This window comes from Muntiacus reevesi, chromosome 11 (assembly GCF_963930625.1).
Source record: "Muntiacus reevesi chromosome 11, mMunRee1.1, whole genome shotgun sequence".
Lineage (NCBI taxonomy): Eukaryota > Metazoa > Chordata > Mammalia > Artiodactyla > Cervidae > Muntiacus > Muntiacus reevesi.
In genome coordinates, this window is record NC_089259.1 from 72,974,339 (window position 1) to 72,992,650 (window position 18,312).

At 39.5% G+C, this 18,312-nt stretch overlaps 1 protein-coding gene across 1 annotated transcript in view; it reads left to right on the plus strand.

Moving 5' to 3' along the window:
• UBAC2 (UBA domain containing 2) overlaps positions 1-18,312 on the plus strand; it is a 164,855-nt gene that overhangs the window by 104,618 nt on the left and 41,925 nt on the right. The window lies entirely within an intron of this gene.

Consider the following 18,312-nt stretch of genomic DNA (forward strand, 5'->3'; position numbering starts at 1 on the left):
CTGGGTCGGGAAGATCCCCTGGAGGAGGGCATGGCAACCCACTCCATTATTCTTGCCTGGAGAATCCCATGGACAGAGGAGCCTGGTGGGCTACAGTCCATGGGGTCGCAAGAGTTGGATTTGACTTGGCGACTAAGCCGCCGCCACCACCACCACCATGCGTTCCACTGCAGACATTTTAAGTTATCACTCCTTACTCTTGTTTCCTGGGTAGATAGCGTGATGGGACACTGGGTCATTACTTAAAGCCGGCTCACTTCTGTCCTTCCATCATGCTCTCTGTATTAACCCTTTTCTGTGTGTGTTCTTTTCATATACAACTTATTCCTTTACTCCTCGCAGTTTCCAGCCACAGTTCTGAGGATTGAAGTGACTTTGTTTCCCCCTCCCCAAACACTTTCCACCGATGCCCAGATTGGCTTCAGGACCGCAGAGCTGAACTCCATTGTGAGGTCTTAAAACCATCTGAGCCACCTGGTATTCTTAAGACTTGCGGTGACTTAAGGACAGCCTGGGGTCATTCTGCTCCTGTGAGGCACAGTGGCCAGGCTCTGGCCCATCTAATCTCATCCCCACTTGATCTGCCAGCTTGACTGGCAGGTTTTTAACCAACCTAAAGACAGTACGTTGAGAGTTCATTGCTTTCATAATGAGAGCAGCCTGAGAATTTACTCTTTCATTTGTGATACATTCTGTTTCTCTTAACAGTGATAATCTTCAGTCTTTTTTTTCCTAAAACATCCAAAAATTTGAAAACTACCTTATTGTATTACATCTCATTGTGTTCGTTGTCTGTTGATTGATTTGCTGTCATTATCTGAGCCCTTCTTTAATATAAACTCACTGTGTGACTCATTTGTTTTAAGACATCCCATTTTATTTCTTTATTCTGTTTGTAGACTCCTGGTTTTCAAATAAGTTCCTGATATCACCTCAGAAAGTTTCACTTTGTGACATTCAGTGCTCTAGAATTGAAGGTTGCATTTCTCATCTCTTTCTAGTCTTTTTAAAATCTAAAGTTTGTGTTTTGTGGTCAGTCTTTTCTAGTACACATGCTTAACAGGTGGTAAGGGGCTGATTTAATTTCATAAAGAAATCAGAAGTTTAAAATTTTTTAACATTAACATTCAGAAGAGTGAATTGAATTGCTTGATATTTGAAATATAGTTTTCAGATGAATGTACCTTTAGAATAATCCCATTATTAATATCTCTAAGCCAATTCAATGTTCACTTTATTGTAACTAATTCAACCAAGGTTACAGACCTCCTAACATTACACAAATCTGATAAATCTTCCTATCCGCCTTGTTCTTTATTATTATCCCATGGTAGTTAGATGATACTAATTGTGTTGACTTAAAATGATTAGTGTCAGTGATAATTATCCCAGTTTTCCTTCACATTATACCATAGATGTTAGTGCTTGTTTTGAATTTAATGAATATTTTGTTTCTGACTTTTTTCAGAAAAGCACACTTTTATTATGAATTATTTAATATAATATGGTATACTTTAGATAAGGATAATTATAAAGGAGGGTGTTGTTTGTGAGTGTTTGGTTTACACACCACTGATTATAGGATCGAGGTCTGAGATTCATAAAGCCACAACTTGTCCCAGATGTCTCTTGCTCAACGTGACTTCTCCTCTCCCCATATTTATCAAGCAACTTCCTTTTTTTGTTTTTTGGGGTTTCTTTTTGGTTTTTATGTTAAAATACTAAAAATTTTTACTCTTCCCAAAAAATGCACAGATAATACTCAGTGTTTTGGAGGAATGTTAGAAAACCTGTTGATAAAAGATCACCTTTTAGCTCTGAAATCAGTAGTTCTCCTAACATACTATGTGTAATAAGGAAGTAATTTTATTTCAATCTGTGTTTTTAAGAGAAAGAGCTTTTTTTTCCTTATAAAGAGACATTTGTGTAAACATAAGTAATGTGTTATCTGCTGTCATAGAAACCAAAACCTTTACTCATGCTTTTCTGAAAAGCTGCCAGCTTTGGGTTTATTTTATTTAGTTATGGGTGGGTTTATTTTGCTTTATGCCAGTTTTTCTCTCTCCTTGTGTCACCCATCCTTTCATGATTAGAAATGTTTCTGAATACCCAGCTTAAAAATACCCCACTGATTAAAAGAGGAGAAGGAGGGTAAATTCCATTAGTACAGTATTTTGCTAGGTTGGGAGTGATGTCACAGAAGAGAATAAGGACTAAGTATTTTTCCTGGTTGGATAGGGGTTAGGGAAGTGTGTTTAGCTTTCAAGGAGCAATAATGAGTTGATTTGCCCAGAACAGCTAGGATCCATTTTTCGATCCCTCAGGGATTCCAGTTGCTGCCCAGAAATTATAAGGGGCATTTGATTTTGCATAAAGATTGAGATTACTCACATGTAACATTGATACCTATTTTAATATCGCATTGTTCTTCCATCGACAGTTCTGGCTTCGAATACCAACAGTTAAGGCCTAAAAATATGACTGCTCCCTTGAAAGTTGGCAGAATTGTATAATAATTGATATAGTACACAAGTGAAATATTTCCATTTAAGTGGATACTTCAGAAATATTAGTCTGCACCTCCTTGAGTCCTATTCCCACCTCATGTCTCACTATTCTTCTTCATGTTTTTTTTTCTCTTCTTCACGTCTTTTGTGAGAGATCTTCTTTGGAGGAAGTCACTCTGTATTCCACAGTTTCACTACATTTGTTACACGTTAATAAGACTTTTTCCTTAAAGAAAACACTGCTTACTTATTGAGCTTTAAGTTCTTTGTGTGGTTCTGCAGAAAGCCTTCAGGCCGTCCGTAGCCTTGCACCTCTTCATTTTCTGCCGTCCTCTGAATCATAGTAGTGAGTCATTAGCACCGGGATGTACCCTAAGTCTCAAAAGCTGAAGTCTCAGGCCTGAGCTGATTCTGGAATGATTAAAATAGAAAGAGCCTGCTGTTGCCAGTTTTTGTCTTTTTACAATTCATGTCTTTATCATCGTCTGGTCTTCTTTCAAGCTGTTTAAGAGCAGGTGAAGAGGCAGTCCTGTCCTTCTCAGACTCTGGCTTCTCCCCGTCAGCCTGTCCCTTTCACAGCCTAGCCATTTCCTGCATTTGTTACCTGCTCTGTACAGTATGTCAGACTTTGATTATCTTGCAATCAAGTCACCATAGTGTGAAAGAAAATCTGTCCTACCCAGTAACAAGATTAGAAACATAGATTCATACCAGATTCATTAGGACTTTGGATGTGGTCTGAGTTTGTATGTTTTTTCTGTAGGCAGTGGGTATAGATCTTTAAAGTGTAAATCTTTAAAGCTTTTCAAACAGAAGCTTCATGATGGTGCGAGATTATGGATGTCTTATTAGGGTTTATAAGTCACAGAAGTGGGGAAGGAGAGAGTTAAGCATCCTTGAAGGAATCAGGATGGCTCATCTGTGGGCTGTAATTTACCTGTCTCTCTTCCCCCACAAGAGTTTTAAAGACAAAAAGTAAAACATTGTCTGATGATAAGTGTAAAAGAAAAAGCATCAAACAGAACCTTATGTTGATGGGCTTTCCATGATAAATCATTAAGCGAAAAAAGCTTGTGGACCTAGCGGAATCCACTGTGGAAATCAGAACTTCTTTGGAGGAAGTTTTGGAGCCCTGACCTATTTCCCCGGTGAATGAGGATGGGTGTTGGTTCTGCTCCTTTTCACATCTTTCTCTGCTTTCATGCTTGCTTTTCTTCTTCCTTATTCTTTCTTCCCTTAGATTTCTTCTCCCAGCTCACCAAAGGAAGGGTGGGTACACATAGCAGATCATCATTCGATGCCCAAGGTTTTCAGTTGAACCTGAGGGATTGAGATGATTTTCTAGCAGTTCATTGAAAATGAGGACAGAGGGAAGTCTAGGGTGATCAGAGCTGTGAGGTGGGTTGGGCTTGTGAAAGAGCCTCGTGTAGAAGACGAGGTGAGTCCTTAGAAAGCAGCCATATGTAGAAGGTGCTTCCACCGTCTTCTAATTAACACAGTATTTACAATCCCACCACCAGATTGAGTGCTTATGAGTCCATTGTACAGTGCCCTCTCTCTCTCTGATTCTTTCACACTCTCTCTCCTCCCCCCGCCCCTTTTCCCTCCCTTCCTCTCTGAGCCCCCTTCCCCTATCCTGACCCTAGATAGCCTGGACCTACTGAAAGAAACCTTCTGTCCTCTGCCTTGTTGCAATGGTTGCAACTCAGTCCACGGCTGACAGAATGTCATCTTAGACAAGTGTTGCTTGGGGAATGACTGGTAGACTTTTAAATGTTCAGTGCAGAGCAAGTGAAATCATGCCATTGTTTTGATAAAAAGTGGCATAGAGTGCCTCATCAAATAGAGCTATATAATTGGCATTACTGTCCCCTATCTTTTACCTAGGCAAAAACCTTGCCCTCTGACAGAGCCTTTCGAAGTTAGGCCTCCTCGGGTCCCTCTCGCAGCCCGTGGACCCTGTACTCCAGAGTCGCTGAGCACTGTACCCTTCTGACATCTCATGCTGTCTTGAGACTCTTTGTCATCACTATTTTTCTTTAACAAACCCACAGCACACGCTATGTCCCAAGCATTTGTAGTAGATGATATTGCTCGTTCAGCTGTTTTGTTGGTTGAGAGTATTTGCTGTCCCATCTCCCTGGGCCCCTCTCTGCAGGGCCTCCAGGGGCCGTGTGAACGTCAGACTCCACTCTGACTTACGTGAGCCACCGGACTGTGAGCAGCAGTGATGGGTGCTTCTCAGGCAGAAGTTCTAAGCACCCCTGTGTGGTCCCACCATTGCTCTGTTCATTTTGTCATGAGAAAAACACGTGCCAGATAGCAGTTGCTCCCTCAGCCCAGATCCCAGAATGAAGAAGACACACAAGCAGCACGATAGCCAACGTGTAAGATGAGTGAGAAACAGCCTTTGTAAAAGCAACTGAAATTTGGATAATTTGTTTTCAAGGTATAACCTAGAGAAAGCAGACTAATGCAGCTCTTTTCTAAGCACTTTACAAATACTATTTAACTAGTCCTCCTAAAAACCTGATACTGTAGACACTGTTGTCCCCATTTTATAGATAAAGAAACAGGCACAAAGAACTTACCTGCCAAGAATACAAGCTGATAAGTAGTGGAGACAGTGTTCAAATGCAGGTTCTGGAGCTTTAGCATCTGTGCTCTTCAGAGGTAGCTTTGCATAACCATGTGGCAGTTTTCTTCCAGCCATCTCCATTCCTTCACCATTAGATCCCTTCTTTTCCTAGAAAATCGTATTCCTTTAAATTCTGACTCTGAAGCCTTCTCTGAATCTGCCCTTTCAATTTAGAAGCTATATATTATTCTTTATCATCCCCAGTGCCTAGCAAAACATCTGGCATTTTATCTATATTCTAGAAATACTTGCTGAGTTTCAAAATTCAGTATTATCAAAATAATCACTTCTGTACAACAAAACACTGCTATTCTTTGTGATTGTCAGAATGTTGTCAGTGTGTGCCGCCTCATTAGGTTCTTGACACACTCTCTGCAGTGGTGGGGAAACTGGGCTTCTTGTTTTAAAACTGAAGCTCAAGTTGCACAACTGCTGGGCGACTGAGCCAGAACCAAAGGCCAGGTGTTCTGGTGGTCCAGCAGGCCCAGCACCTTCCAGTGCATATTTCATGGCTCTCATCCATGTCTGCTTCAAACGGAAGACACTTAGGTACCAGCTGTTCTTAGATCTTCCTTGCCAACCCCACTAAGATGAGGCCCTGATCATCATCATGGAGACTGGATACTGGAGGGAGATCCTGGTCATGAAGAAGTTTTAAAAGTACCCAGAAGTGCTGAAAGACCTGTACCCCCAGTAATTCCCTGCAGCCTTCATTATGAATTTTGTGGGCTGACCAATATCCTAGAAAACTTTATCTTATTTGGCAGCCTCTGCTTTCTTCTTAATACGAAGAATTTGGTCTGTAGCTGTACTGTACTTTCTCTTCTAAGATCATCAAAGATATTTATTTAACTGGTCCTCCATATGATGGATTAAAAATGCAGCTCAAACATCACCTTCAACAAACTCATTGTCTTATGTCTCTGGCATTGTCATGCACAAGAAAACGAAGTAAAGGATGGCTTTTAGAAGCCTTAAAGGATAGTGTAGGATATATTAAGCTGGGTCAGTACTGCTGCTGCTCAAAGGGAAAAGAAATGGCGGGAGATAAGAGGTCAGCAAGAAAACACCCAGATGTTTTCATTCTTGATAATTACTGATAGACTACATGGCAGTTGCCACACAGAGAACTTTTTCCCTTTTCTCACAGTCTTTACATTGTTTTCCTATCAAGAGATAGAAAGTCTTGAATCAGTTTTGATTATCTCTTTCAACTGATTTTTTTGAAACAGAAATGTCCAGTGTTCCTCCCTCTTTGGGGCTGATTATGTTGATATTTTTCTTACATCTTTATGGTCACCTCTGGGAAAGAACTATGGTAAAATCAGTGCATGTGATTTTTAATATATTCATTATGTGCGTGCTTAGTCACTCAGTCATGCTGACTCTTTGTGAACCCCATGGACTGTAGCCCGCCAGGCTCCTCTGTCCATGAGATTATCCAGGCAAGAATACTGGAATGAGTTGCCATGCCCTTTTCCAGGGATCAAACTGGGGTCTCTGGCATCGCAGGCAGATTCTTTACTGTCTGAGCCACCAGGGAAATTGACATATTCATTATAAACAATAGCATAACTTATTATCAGAAAGCCTTCTTATGTTTATGTTAGCTGGAAATATTTTCAAAATATCAGAAGTTTTTTGTTGCTAAAGACTGGTTTCAGTCTGTGAAAACCTCACCTCTTTTATAAAATTTAAGATGAGAAGTATATATTTAGAAATTTCAGTCTTCCTAGATCTTCATGTTTACTTTTTAATGAAATTTTTTTTCTTTTTTGTTTACTAAAGTATTACAATACAAAAAAATTTACCAACTTTAAATGTACAGTTTGGTGAATTTGGGCACTTTTATACTGTTTTATAGCTACCACAACAATCAGGATAGAAAACATTCTCCTCTCCCTAAACTTTTTTTTTTTTTCATTCCTTTTGCTCTGTCCTCTCACCCACCTGCCATCCTCAGATAACCACTGGTTTCTTTATGTCACCACAGTTTTGCCTTTTCTAGAATCTCATATAATTTGAATCATGTAGTATGAAGTCTTTTATGTTCTACTTATTTCACTTAACATGCTATTTTTGAAATCCATTTACCTTTGATTACTGTTTTATTCCTTGTTATTGTAAATATCAATCCCTGGTAAGTTACACCACAATTTGTCTGTTCAGTAGTTGGTGAATATTTGGGTTATATCCAGGTTTGATTATGAGTAATGTTGCTGTGAAAATCTGTGTACACATTTCTGTGTGGACATGGGTTTTTACTTCTCTTGGGTAAATGCCTAGAAGTAGAATTGCTGGAGTTTATCATTTGAAAAATATATGGTACCATATTATTTTACAAGGTGACTATACCATTTTGCATTTCCACCGTCAATACATGAGTATTCCAATTCCACCATCTCCTTGCCAGGATTTGGCATTGTTAGCCATTTTAATTTTAGTCATTCTAGTTGGCGTGCAGTTTTATCTTGTGGTTTTAATTTGTGTTTCTCTAATGACTAGTGATTTGAGCATCTTTTCTTATGCCCATTTTATATTCTGTGTATAAGCTCTTTGTTGAATATATTTTATAAAAATTTTGTGCCAGTCTGTGGTTTGCTTCTTTGTTTCTTTAACTATTTCTTTCAATAAGCAAAAGTTTTAAACTTGATTAATTCAGTGTTTCAGTTTTTTAAATAGTTCGAGCTTTTGATATCTTATTTAACAAATACTTGCTAATCTGATGTCACAAACATTTTGTCCTGTGTTTTCATCTAGAATGTAATAGTTTTTGCTGTTACATTGAGGTCTGAGATCCAATTTGAGTAAAATTTTTGTGAAGTTAAGGATTGAGATGTATTTTTTTTCCATACAAATGTCTAGCATTATTCCATCAATGTTTGTCAAAAAGACTTCTTGGTGTGTTACCCTGGCTCCTTTGTTGAGAGTCAGTTGACCAGTGTGGGTCTGTTTCTTGACTTTCTTTTCTATTTCAGTGATTTATATGTGTATTCTTATACCAGTACCTCATTGTTTGAGTACTTTTGAGTATGGTAAGTCTTAAAATCAGGTAATGCAAGTATTTCAGCTTTGTTCATCCTTTTTCAAAGCTGGTTAATCTATTTTAGGAACTTTGATTTTCCATGTGTACTTTTAAATTAGCTTGTGATTTTCTTCAAAAAAGAAAAAAAGTTAAAATTTAACCTGAGATTGCACTGAAACTATAGATCAATGAAGGAAAGATAGCCATTTTAATGATTTTAAAAGTATGGCCACAAATTATTTTGTATTTCAAGAAGTGGAACTTAATTCCCCCCCTTCTAGAATGTGAGCTCTACTCAGCAGTTCACTTACAATGAATAGAAAATGGCAGAGATGATGGAGTGTGGCTCCAAAGGGTGGATCACAAAAGACATATTGCTTCCATATTGTTCTCTCTCAGATCACTCATTCTGGGGGAAGCCAGCTGCCATGTCACAAGGGTCCTGAAGCAGCCCTGTGGAGAGGTCTACATGACAAAGAACTGTGGCATCCTGGCAGCAGTCGGCACTAATCTCCCAGTTGGGTTTTGAGCTACCTTAGAAGCTGATCCTTCAACCCCAGTCGAGACTTCAGATGAACATAGGTAGGATGACATCTTGAATGCAGCCTCATAAGAGACCTTGAGCCACAACCACCCAACTAAGCAGTTCCTAGATTTCTGACCACATAAACTGTGTGTATATTAAGTGCATATTGTTTTAAGCCACTGCTTTTGGGATAATTTGTTATTCAGTAATGTGTAACTAGTACAACTATTTTAATAATATTGGGTCTTCCAGTTCATAAACATAGTATATGTCTACTGTGGAATTTTTTAATTCCCGTTTTTAATTTTGAAATTTTCAATGCATAGGCCCTGTGCATCTTTCATTAAATGTATTTCTAATTATTTGTGAGGTTTTGATGCTATTTTAAATGGAGTTTTGTCACAAATGTTTGTTGCTAGTACATGGAATACAGTTGATTTCTGTATACTGCTGTTGTATCCTCTAGGATACAATAACAATTTATTTATTTATTTCTGGTAGCTTTTCTGTGGATTCTTTAGGATTTCTTACATATTAATATATGATCAAGTCATCAGGAAATATATTTGGTTTATATGTTTTCTTTCTTCCTTTCTGATCTGTGCATTTTATTTTTCTTGCCTTATTTCACTAGCTAAAACCTCTAATATAATGTTAAATAAGAGTGATGAATAGACATCCTTGTCTTGTTCCTGGTCTTAGAAAGGATTGAGTTTTTCCCTGTTGAATCTCTGTCTGTAAATGCATAAGTTATTCTTGATAATTAAATTCATGTTTATTATTTTTAGCCCAATGTAAGAAACAGATTTTAACACAAGCCTATTTACTTCTTAATTTTAGTTTTTTGAATCAGTTTATGAAAGTGGATATAATTATAAAAGGGGACAGTCTCCTTGTGGAAAGGGATATTAAAAGGTATTTACATTTTAGTGTTTGATTAAGGCTTTTTGCCGCCATGTACTAGAGACTGTATCTGTCTCCCAGTGTATTTTTTCCTTAGTAACAGAACCTTCATCTTATTAGGGGCAATTGGGCCTCCAACTAAAAGATCACATTTTCGAGTTGCATTTGCATCTAGGTCTAGCTGTCAAGCTAAATCTTGGCATCCTGGCCAGTGAACTACAAGCATACTTACTGGCAGGACTTCTAGGAAGTCTCCCTAAAGTAGCCTTTTGTCCTTTTGTTCTTCCTCATTTTCTTCTCCTCACTGCCTGGAATTCAGTTAAGATGGTTGGTTTCTAACATGAGAGAGAAGTAAATTTCTGTTGTATTTAGACCACTGGAATTTATAGTTTTCTGCTTCATGCAGAAAACCTCATCCTCTTGATGCATGGTTTTCTGAAAAGAAAAGCTTAGAGCAACTTTCTAAGACAGTTTTTTAAAAACAAATAATCTATTTTTAGTTTAATTAATTCTGTTCCTCTTCTAATTCAAATTCCCACGAGTCAGAAGGATACCCAGTGTTTTAAATAGATAGTTCAAAATAATAATGAAAAATAAAAGAGAGCTATGGAAATAGATAGTTCAAAATAATAATGAAAATGAAAAGAGAGCTATGGGAAATTCATTTGAATCACTTTTGTACTTGACAAAGAACAAGATAGCAAGACTCTTTCAATAAGTGCTAAAGCCACTTGATTCTGTCTTGAAAAGGACAGTCTTTTTTTTTGTAGTAAATTAAAATTTTATTAACAGACATTATTTAAAATTGAGTGTTTCTGTAAAGAGCATTTCAAACATTTTTTGATATATTAAGAAGCTATAACATCAAAGTTTTGATAACAAAAGTGATCATGGTTTGTTTGTTTGTTTTTTCATTTATTTTTATTAGTTGGAGGCTAATTACTTTACAACATTGTAGTGGGTTTTGTCATACATTGACATGAATCAGCCATGGATTTACATGTATTCCCCATCCCGATCCCCCCTCCCACCTCCCTCTCTACCCAATCCCTCTGAGTCTTCCCAGTGCGCCAGGCCCGAGCACTTGTCTCATGCATCAGTCATTTCATAATTAATCACAAATGGCACAAATAATTTTGGGCACTTCCGATTTGTGTGCATATTCTTTGCATAATCAAATAAGTAATTTCCTTCCTTCTTTCTTTAGCATTTTCGGTGAAGAAGAAGGAATAGGAAAACGGACGGTCTATTAGAGCAGGAGTTTTCTTTGTCCTGCTCCCTGCTTTTAGAACACAGCCTAGCACGTAATAGAAGTTCAGTGAGCATGCATTGAATGAATAAATGAGGCTTCGGTGGCCTGCTTTCTTCAGGACTTGAGTGAATAGGAAGTCTGTGTGAAGGGGTCCAGGTATAAAGGTCACGTCTCTTCCCTTGTCTCGTCTTTTATCTTGAGACGGTAATGCTTTCTTCCAGGATAACAGCCCCTTGTGTTTGTCCTACTGTCCCATTAGATAAACTTCTCAAATGTTGGGACCTCGGTTCACCAGGACCATGGCAGTGCAGTTTGCCAAGTCAGTTTCTGTTCAGCCATAGTTGACTAGAGAAAGAGATCAATAGAAACCTGAGTATTGGTGCCATGTCATGGTTTCTCACCTTTGCTGGCTGTGGTTTCATGCTAGCACTAAACAAGACCAGAGGACAGTTGAGGTTTACTCTCTGTAATCAAGAGAGTTTCACATGGTTCCACCCAGCAAATTAAATTCTTTATCCCCTTTGGCTCAGACTTTCAACTGCAAGAGATCCAGAATGCTCTCTGGTTGCCTGACCACTGGGGCCCTCTTGCTGGCCAGGATTCCCAGTTCCTACCTCTTGAATGTTCTGGTTCTGGGTGTACCTGGCCTTCACAGACACAGCCCACATGGTCCTTCCCGCTGTATCTGAGCGTCCTAGACCTGTCTCCCAGCCTGCCCAAGACCCCTGCCACTGCTTCACCCCTTTTCATTGGGCCTCTCAGCTTGATCCAGGGCTTCTGGGCTCTGCGGACCTGCCAGACCCCTCCCTTAGAACTTCCTCTGGCCTCTTGACATGCAAATCCCAGCAGATGGTCTATTTTTAAAGCCTGTTTTTTTTCCACAAACTCTATGGGGTTTCAACCAAATTCTCATTCAGAAGTCCCAATATAAGAAGGGTTCATGAGATAATGAAAATGAAAGTTAAAAGTAATGTGTTAGCACTGAGGAATCCAGATCTGAAAGAGACACGTGCATCCCAATGTTTATCGCAGCACTGTTTATAATAGCCAGGACATGGAAACAACCTAGATGCCCATCAGCAGATGAATGGATAAGGAAGCTGTGGTACATATACACCATGGAATATTACTCAGCTGTTAAAAAGAATTCATTTGAATCAGTTCTAATGAGATGGATGAAACTGGAGCCCATTATACAGAGTGAGGTGAGCCAGAAAGATAAAGAACATTACAGTATACTAACGCATATATGCGGAATTTAGAAAGATGGTAACAATGGCCCTATATGCAGGGCAGAAGAAGAGACGCAGAAGTACAGAACAGACTTTTGAACTCTGTGGGAGAAGGGGAGGGTGGGATGTTTCGAAAGAACAGCATGTATATTATCTGTGGTGAAACAGACCACCAGCCCAGGTGGGAGGCATGAGTCAAGTGCTCGGGCCTGTTGGGCTGGGAAGATCCAGAGGAATCGGGTGGAGAGGGAGGTGGGATGGGGGACCGGGATGGGGAATTCGTGTAACTCTATGGCTGATTCACATCAATGTATGACAAAACCCACTGGGAAAAAAAAAAAAAAAAAGTAATGTGTTAGGTAGTATAGTGATTAAGTATTATTTGTAGTTCATAATAATACTCTCTCAAGGCTTTTGGTAGTAATGAGGCATAACTTAGGTAAAGTTTACTGTGCTTATCTTATCCCCCATCTTCTCCTAGAAGAGAGTGATGTGATTATCACATATTTATAGGAAATTAAATTCTTAAAACTCTTTATATTTTAATCAATAGTCAATCTAAGAAAAAAATGGAAAATTTTATCTGAGCCAACCTGAGGATTATAACCCAGGAGACAGTCTCTCAGGGAGCTCTGAGAAGTGTTTGCAGAGGGAAGGAGGTGACCAGAACATATGTGATGTTGACGAAAGGGTGCATGCAATTAAGAACACATCTTGGCAGCAGGTTGCTGCTGTTTGCAAGGAACAGATAGCTTAGTTAATGATTTTAGTGCTTTTCTAAGTGTGGGAAAATGCCAGACCCTAAGTTTATGACATTTCCTCCTGAAACATCGAGCTGTCTGAGGGCCAGCCCTGTCAGTTTTCCCAGAGCACAGAGTGCCTCACCCTGAACTTTGTTTTGAGTTCCTCTCAGAGTGTGCTATAGGTCAGCGCCCGCAGTGGCTAGTGATTTGGTTCTTGGAGAACGGGGTGGTGGGCAGCTTTCTTCATTCTCTCTCTTCCCTTTCGGTCGTAATACTCACTAAGGCTTGGGAGACATTTCGTCACCAACTTTCCCCAGTGCTCTTAGGAATGCTTGTTCCCAGGTCAGGAGGATTTCATCATTAGGCTACTCAGTGCTGTTACTGGACTAGGCCTTGTTCACAGTAGCCACAAGCCTCTGAACCACCCGTCTTATTAGTGTGTTATGGTCTAGGAAACGGTTCCCTCTTATTGCTTCTTCCCTTACCTAGAGTCACACTGTTGGCTCTTAGAGGATATGCATTTGGTCAGTTTTTTCATGTTGCCTAATCATCATTTATTTTACCACACATTTGGTAATGCAAATAACAATAATCTTGTGAAATAGGCAAGATATAAGTAAAATAAGGTCATAAGTATTAAAGCTATGAATTTCCATTCCACGTGGCCCAGTATCTCCCCAGGTCACTGGACCAGTTTGTTCTGCTTCAGTCTCTATCTTTGAGGAGAATGATGTCTTGGCATTGTTCACCTGAGGTGTCTGCATGTACAAGGTTTGTGAGGGTCATTGTGAGCCCCCCACAGGATTGAGTAAAGGGTGTTATCATCTAAGGAGTTGCCTAGCAGGCACCAGAAGGAGAAAGATTGATCTCTGTGGTTGAGCAGGAATTTCTGCTATTGGGGAGGGCTGGGTACCCACATGACAAGGATGCAGACTGCACAGTAAAGAAGAGGGGGAACAGCAAAATGGGCGGAGAAAATTTTATGTTTAAATTTTTCTTGTCTTACCTTAACATACAAATCTTTATTTCATCACCCAAAACATTTTACAGTAGCACTTTATTTATTTGATGACTTGAGGTTGTGCTGAGGTACCAGAGGCATGAACTGGTGGATTCTATGTTTTTGTCATATGGGAGGTATGAACCCAGCACCAAAAAAGTGTGTCCTTTGGCACCTTTCCAGTTTCCTTTAAAAGAATCTAAAAATGACATGTTTTTTGGACCGTTCCCTCACCATTCTCCCGGCAGGCCTTTTTCTATGTGCAGAGGCTTTAAAGTGATCAAAATAAACCAGAATTCTTCCCCTTCCAGAGCATACATTCAGATAAGTAAGCCTTAGAGTAGCACTTTATGCCAATGAGCACACTTTGTCCCTGCCAGAATTTGCAGTCATGCGTTTGTTTATTGCTGAGTAGAATGTACTAATTCTTGATAGGCTGTCCCTCCTAAAATCGAACACATGGTTTCATAATTTTATATGTAATGGTGGGGGGGATAAATATGGGCAAGAGAATAAAAATCTTTAGCCTTCCTCAATTCCTTAAAGGAATCTCTGACCTACCCTTCCTATTAAGAACCACTCCCCCCCTTATTAAATTGTGAACTCCTTAAGTACAGGCAACAATTGTACACTGTCATTATTCTTTTCCTTATTTCTTTTAAGACATATGATTGCATAAAGCGTGACTAACACAGTTGTTATGTGGGTTCATAATATATTAGGACAGAAAAGTAGCGCAGTGGATGAGGGTAATGTTAAGTGGAACTGTCCTCTCGTAAGTTTCTTTTATTTTACTTGAAGTATTTTGATATTAATTCTAAGCGCCTTGTGTGTGCACTGAAATCCCTAGAGCAAACACAAGAAAAAATGAGATATTGCTTTAAAAATGCCATTGAACGAATTAAGATGAAATACTGAGAAGTATTTGTTTAATGCAAAAGGAATTAAGAAAGTAGGAGCAAAGAACAAAAAACAGTTGAGATAGAACCAAACAGCAAAATTCATCAAGGTAAATATATTAAGTGTGAACAGGGAAACATGCTAATCAAAAGGCAGAGATTGTCAGACTGGATTTAAAAGTGAGAAACTGCCGTGTGCTGTCCACAAGGCACGCTTTAGATGCAGATACACACACACAAAAGGTTGACAGTAAAAGGATAAAGAAAGATTAATATGGAAATAGAAATCTGAAGTGGCCATATTAATCTAAGACAAAATAGGCTTTTTTTGTGAGTGTTACTGAAAACAAAGAAGGAGACTTTATTGTGATAAAAGGGTCAATGTATGTGAGGCTGATAACAGCTTCCACATACACGAACATGTTCCAGATACTCGAGGTTAGAACTATGGGCAAATGGATAAATTCACCATCACAGTTGGATACTTTGAGACTAAAAGAAAAGAAAAGTTAAATTTTTTACTTAATTCAAATCTCAGAATTCTGATTCACTCAGATTTTTTTCACAGTTCGTGATATTTATGACAACGTTTTGCTGTCTTCAGCTGAATCACTGTGCTTTCGCTGTTGCACAATTCCATTTTCCATCTTCTTTTTTACTCAGACCTTCAGAAAAGGAATCCTTACTTCCTCGCCCCCTCCATGTGACTTTTAGCCTGCTGTAGCTTTTAAATTATGAAGTAGATGAATGTATGTTTTCTTTTGTAATCTAGGTTTTATGTTTCTTACTTAAAAATCCTTCCTCATCCCAGTGCCAAAAACATGTTCCTTCTATATTTGCGCAGAAAGATGTGCAGTTTCATAAATTACATTTGTGTCCTTAAACCCACTGGGAGGTTTTGTGTGGTATCAGGCAGAGGGAGCTGGTTTGACTTCTTCCTTCTGTGTGGCCCGTGTGTTCTTTTCGTGTGTGACATACCCATTTCTGCTGTGTACGAGGTGCCTTGTAATCCCTTGCTCTTTACAGCAGTTTGAGACGCTCTAGATAAAGACCTGGGGCTCCCCAGGTGGCATGAGTGGTTAAGAACCCACCTGCCAGTGCAGGAGACCAGAGAGACGCAGCTTCAGTCCCTGGGTCGGGAGGATCCCCTGGAGAAGGGCACAGCTCCAGTGTTCGCCTGGAGAATCCCATGGACAGAGGAGTCTGGCGGGGTGCAGATCATAGGGTCACAGAGTTGGACACGACTGAAGCGACTTAACACATAAAGACCACCCTGTTTTGCTTACTCAAACTTCATAGCATACTTTATAATCTGATAGGCCTTAGTATGCTTCCCCGAAATTACATCTATCCTGTACCCTTTATTCTTTATTTTTAAATCATTTTATTGTGATACGTAACACACACCAAAGTGTCCATAAACTCTTTAAGTGTCATGAAGCCAAACAAATAACGGTGAAGCGAGTGTGTATGGATTTATTGGCTGGGAAGTGCATCTAGTCAGGCCTACATCCTGCTGAGAGATTACCGGTAATCACAGAGGGCAGAATCTCAAGTTCATTTTAGTGCTTCACTTTTTACATGAAGGTGCAGGAATCTGAGGTCATTGAAACTGCTTCCTGAGCTGTGCATCTGACCATCTAGGGACCTATTTATCTGAAGCAAAGGGTGCCTCCTCCTCTGTTTTCATCCTGAACTTTCCCCAGGGTGCACCGTTGGTGGATGACTACCATGGGTTGTGACTTCACTCCTGTGTAATGAGCTGTTTTGTTCTTTTTTTTGTTCATGCTTTTAAGGATTTCTTTCTCTGACTCTTATGGAGCTAGATGTACATTTCGTTTTATTATCTTTCTTGGGACTCTTGCACTTTCAGTTTGAGTATTTATATTCTTTGTTCATTCTGGAAAACTCGGTTATTATCTCTTGAAACAAAGTCTTCTTCTTCATATATTTCCTCTGTGGTCTTCTTTTGGAAGCTCCCAAGACATCCACAGAGGGCCTCTGTGTCTGTCTGGAACCCCCACCATGTGAAGCCCAGGTGCCCCCTGAGGGTCTGCCCTGCCGAGCCCTCCCCTCCTCCCTGCAGAGGAGACAGGTTGCTTCTTGCCCTGAGGCCTCTGATCCTCCCCTTCACTCCCGCCTTCCTCTCTCATCCGTCCAGGGCCCCTCTCCCACCTGTGGATTTACCCTTCCTCGCGACTGCTAAGTGTGTTTTCCATTTTGTTAGTGTGGTTGAGGATTACAGATGTTCTCTCATTGCACTGAATCTGAAGCTTGTTTCTGTTTTCGTTTTCTTTGTTGTTTTGTACAATTCACGAAGGAAGTAGCTTGGAAATTATTGAAATCAAAAGTCCTTTTCCATTTGCCCTTTAGCCTCCTCCAGTCTGTCTGTTGCTCCTACCACTGCACCAAAGTTGGTTAGTTTTGCCAAATCCAGTAGTCATTTTCCTCTCTCTGTCTTACGTGAACTCTGAGCTGCATTAGACATAGCTATTTCCATCTTAAAACACTGTTCTCTTAGCTTCAGCAGTACTAAACTCTCCTAGTTTTCCTTCTTACTTGCAGCCCCTTCTCAGACTGCTTCACCGGCTTCTCCTACTCTGTCCTTCCACAAAGCACTGGCGTGCCCCAGGTTCAGTCCAAAGTCCTCTTCTCTCCTCGGTAGCATGCCTTCACCCTCCTGTTATCTCTTCTAGTTCTCATGCTTTAAATGCAGTCTGATACCACTGACTCACAAATCCTTCTCTCTGCTAACTTTTCCCTTGAGTTCCAGAATTTTATATCCAACAACCCACTTGACAGCTCCACCAGGATTTCTCACAGATACTCCTGAGTTCATTCTTGCATTGCCTTTGCCATTTTCTCTGCCTGAAAGGTTTTCCTTCAGTTCATCAAATCACTAGGACCTCATTATCCTTAAGAACTCTGCTCAAGCGTCACTTCCACCTGAGCAAAGAAGGTCCCTGCTCCAAGTCACCTTACTGTAATTCCTTCATAGATCTTGTCCAGAATCGTTTTATGTGTTTGCTTGTTTATTGTCTGCTCTCCGTATTGACCATGACTGTCAGAGTAAGGCTTTATGTCTTCTGCTCTATTTTAAGTGTCTAGAAAAGCACTGGTATGTAACAAATTCTCAATAGATATTTGCCTGATTAGGTAATTTTATTAATAAAATATTAAAGTGTACTTTTCTCTTATTAGAAAGTTATCAAACTTGCTCTGATTTGATATGAATAACTTCTTATCCTAAGAATCAGATTCACAAAATTGAAGATTTCTAACAACGTTTACCGAGAAAACCACAGGGACTCTAGATTCCTCTTACCATGTAAATTGCCTTAAAGATGAAAAATAGGAAGCAGAACTGTGCGTTGCCAACTATTGGCAAGGATTTCTAAATCTAGGAAAAATCCATACATGATAAATTTATTAAAATACTATATACATTTTAGATCATCTTTATTTTCTGATAAAGGTGTGTCTGGGTCACATCACTGACTATCAGGGTTGTTTTATGCCAGTATCTCTTTCTGATGGCCATCTGCCAATAAAAGTAACCACAGAATTAGTACAGTGTGAAAGTGTCT